This window comes from Salvelinus sp. IW2-2015, unplaced genomic scaffold (genome assembly GCF_002910315.2).
Source record: "Salvelinus sp. IW2-2015 unplaced genomic scaffold, ASM291031v2 Un_scaffold1309, whole genome shotgun sequence".
In the NCBI taxonomy this organism is placed as follows: domain Eukaryota; kingdom Metazoa; phylum Chordata; class Actinopteri; order Salmoniformes; family Salmonidae; genus Salvelinus; species Salvelinus sp. IW2-2015.
Genome location: NW_019942833.1, coordinates 130,615 through 134,760, shown reverse-complemented (window position 1 = coordinate 134,760; position 4,146 = coordinate 130,615).

Below are 4,146 nucleotides of genomic sequence, written 5' to 3'. Positions count from 1 at the left end.
GATCTCGGACCGGCAGTGTCTCATACATGCAGTGATTCTCGCGACATGCAGTGATCTATTAATGCAGTGATCTCGGACAATGCACACAGAGATGATCGTCTGACACAGCAGCGAGTGTATCTCGACAACCGCAGTGACTCAACACGCAACAGATCTCTGAACAGGTACCACGCATGTTCTCAGACACAGCAGTGTTCTCGGAATACCGGCAGTCGATCTCGTTGACCACGGCAGGCAGAGTCTCTGACCACGCAGCGATCTCGCGCAGTGACACGAGCACAGCGATCTCATACAGCCACAGTGATCTCCGACACGCAGGCGAGCTGCTGACACAGCAGGTTGTCTTGGACACGTGTCGTAGGGCTGAAGTGTCTCAGAGTTGGTAACAATAGATACAAGTTAAGATGTTTCTAATTTATTCATCATATTATGCTATTTATACTTATTGACATCTGTCCTTCTTTTGGACTATAACCGTTGGCAGTGTTGGCATTTTCCCTATCTCCTCCGCTGGGAAAAAGTCCACTTGGGCCCTCAGAGAGGGACGAGGTCAGCTTGTCTTTTTAACCATTGTCTGGTATGATGCAGAATATCAGAAAGGGAGAAGTCAGGTTTGAACATTGGTCTTTACAATAGGTGAATATATTCTTGAAACCGATGTAGAAGGGCACCACTATGGTCTGTATTCCAGTCATTCCCTCATTTTCCCGATTGAGGGTGGGGAGAGTGGCCAGTGGTCTGGAACCAACTCAGTGGTTCTGGTAAACCATACCCCTTGATGATGTTCGCATAGAATCTTGACCTAGTATAATGACCTTAGCGAGGTCTCACTCCCCTCAGGGGTAGCTTAGTCGCAAGGGGTGGGGTGTGTAGTTGTTGTAGACTGAAGATGGGCGTATTAGGGAATTGATATAATTGCCATTGGATGAGGTAATAGTTGTCTATTGGTAGATATGAAAGCTACCATCAGAAGACGAGAAGTAGACCTGTCGTCTAAGAGACCAAACTCGAACTAATTTATTATAGCTAAATGCTATCGATGGCTATGGGGATACTCCCCACTAAAAGGCCTGTGTGAATGTTATCTAAGATACTGTGGTATCGTCATGTGAGGTTGTAAGAGGTGGTATACTTGGCTAATAGGAGCACAGAGTACAAGAATATGTCTTTTGTAGGAGAGCCTCTTCGACTGTGTATGAGGTGTACACTGGTAATTGATCTGAGACGTCAAAAGGGGCTAGTGGGTGAAGCTCATATAATAAAGATGGAGTCCTATAAATATAACTTCTCGACGTGTGGTGGTGTGGTTTGTAAACGATTTTTCCGATTTAGTAATACAGGGCATAAGGAAACCACAGTGCTGGCGAAGCAGCGCATCGAGGTAGTCTATAGGGCGTGGACAGACACGCCCAGGCGATCTCCGGTAGACACGCAAGCGATGAACTCAACGTACAGCGCAGCGATGCTCCGGACGCGCAAGCGCATTCCTCAGACACAGCAGTCGATCTCCCAGACAATGGCGCAACTAACACGCACGATCTCAGACGAAGCATCCAGCAGCAGCATCGTCAGAGCACGCCAGCGATCTCAGACACTGCCAGCGATCTCAGACACGCAGCGATCTCCCACGACCAGCATCCAGACCCGATCTCAGACACGCAGCGATCTCAGTACACGCGTCCAGCGATCTCTAGACACGCAGCGTCCTAGACACGCAGCGATCCCAGACACGCAGCAATCTCAGACTTTGATATGTGACAAAGAGTTTCAATCAGCTCGTCAGTTTACATGTGGTGACTTTAAATCTAAAGCCCTAAAAACTGTATTAACCATCTCACAATTCGTGTATGATCTCTAAGTCTTCAACCCTTTATAATAATTAAACAGCGCGGCCAGAGGCAGGCGAGGCAGAGAGAGAAAGAGAGAGAGAGAGAGTGTAGAGGTTAGTGGAGGGAGAGGGTAACAGAGGGGCTTTTATACGCTCCTCTAATTCCAGAATGCCTTTCATGGTTTGGTTTCTCTTACTCTCTTTCAGACAGCTCAAACTTTTCGAATGACAACTCGTAACACACGTAGTAATTGGTATATGGGTAGATCACATGGTTGGTAGCGTGCGTCGAGCGGACAGTGGCGATGCGATTCGTTCCACGCAGTCTCTCCTGAGGAGAGAGAAGAAACCACACTACTGTCAGACACAAACTCACACACAGCATGCCGGCTGACCTGTTTGACAAATCCTATCTTCACGGCACGCACAAGCTTGTACCTGTCCGGTCGTTGTCCGATTTCTAGGAAGCGGCTATCTTGTCGGGTGCGGGGGGGTGTGCTCTGGAACACGAGTACAGGACACTCAGTATACAATAAAGACACATATACACACAGGCTGGCGCTATACTAACACAGCATCACTATGACCACACCAGATTAAAGCCAGATCCACATCCTTTTCCATCGGCATGACAGCGGACATCTGATTCAGAAGGATACAAGCCCCCAAGGCCGACCAGTCAGATCGTGACAATGCAATTATAGACTCCCTCCTGGAGCCAGACAGTATCTCACCTTCCCACCACGCTTCCTCTAGTGGTCAACTAATGTCTTCCGGTCACAAACAGGGTATTGATGTCTGGACTCACTCGTTGCGCGTACTCCTGGAGTAAACTGTGTGGTGTTCTAATAGACTGGAGGCAATAAGTTGGGACTTTGTCAAGACAGGGCATAAGCTGGATGACACACTGGTACGGCGTAATAATCTGAGACAAACCAAAAGTGCCTACCGGGTAGGAGGGAGGGGGGGGGGGGGGGGGGGGGGGGGGGGGGGGCGGGGGGGGGAGGGGGGGGGGGGGGGGGGGGGGGGTGGGGGGGGGGGGGGGGGGGGGGGGGGTGTAGAGACAGAGAGGGGAGGGATAGAGAGAAAGCGAGAGAGTGGAGCGAGACCAGATCAGAGAGACAGAGAGGGGGGAGATAGAGTGAGAGAGAGAGAGAGAGAGAGAGAGAGAGAGAGATAGAGAGATGAGAGAGGAGAGGGACGACGGGACGGACACGACAAGACAGACTTAGTCAGAGACGAAGGGGGGAGATAGACCGCCTGGGACAGACAGATCAGACAGACAGACCAGACAGACAGACAAACAGACCACTTATTAGGTGCATGATAATGGTTCTATTCTAATTCAAAACACAGTACATTCGAGCATACATGTATATAGTTCATTCAAGAGTTAGTCTGATGGGGTGACAATATTAGCGCTATCCACTTGTTAATTTATGCCCAGCCATAAGAATACAATGCCCTTAAAATATACGTTTAATGATAATTCCTAGTCGCTAACACCTCATGTAGCCTAAAGCCCCATTCACACTATAGCGTCTTTGATATAGGTTTAGTAACACCTAGTGGTCCCAAATATATCTTAAAAATTAAGCGACATTAATTTTAATTCGGAAACAACTCTTTGACAACACAGGGGTGCTTGTTTTCAACTTGGACACGACTTTTTAGGACGTTCTCCAAATTAAACTGTCCTGCGTGTACTCAGTAGCTCTCTTGTCTCGTTACAATGGCATATTATTATTACTATTGGATAGAAAAACAATCTCTAGTTTCTAAACCGTTTTGATTATGTCTGTGGGGTGGGAAACAGAACTCGTTCTGCAGCGAAATTCATACAGGTGAACTGCGAAGGTCTGAAAACGAGGCTCTGTTCAGATCAGATCAGTTTAAAGCTCTTATGTGTCCTATGGGTCGACAGTGAACTGCACCGCCTCCCCCCTGGATGTCAGTAACCAATGAGATTGGTGGAGCTTCTTACGTAGTTGTCAGACCTTATAAAGGCACAAGGAACGGGGAGGATCCCTCTTTTTTTTGTCAGTTTGTCATGGCGCATCTAGGGCAAGACCTCAGATGGCATTTTGGAACGCTCAGTTTATCGCTCTTGACATGTATCCGTTGTAATTTTAATTCGATATAGGTGTTAGAAACATCATAACGAAGTTATATTTTAACCGAGTTATATCAGTTTATGCGAGTATATTGCTATTTTCGGAATTTCCTTAGTATTGCGTTTTGGGATTTGGCATGCTGTGGCGACATAGCTAGATTGTTAGGCTGCTAATTCCGAAGTTTGAGACGACGTTTTATAACGA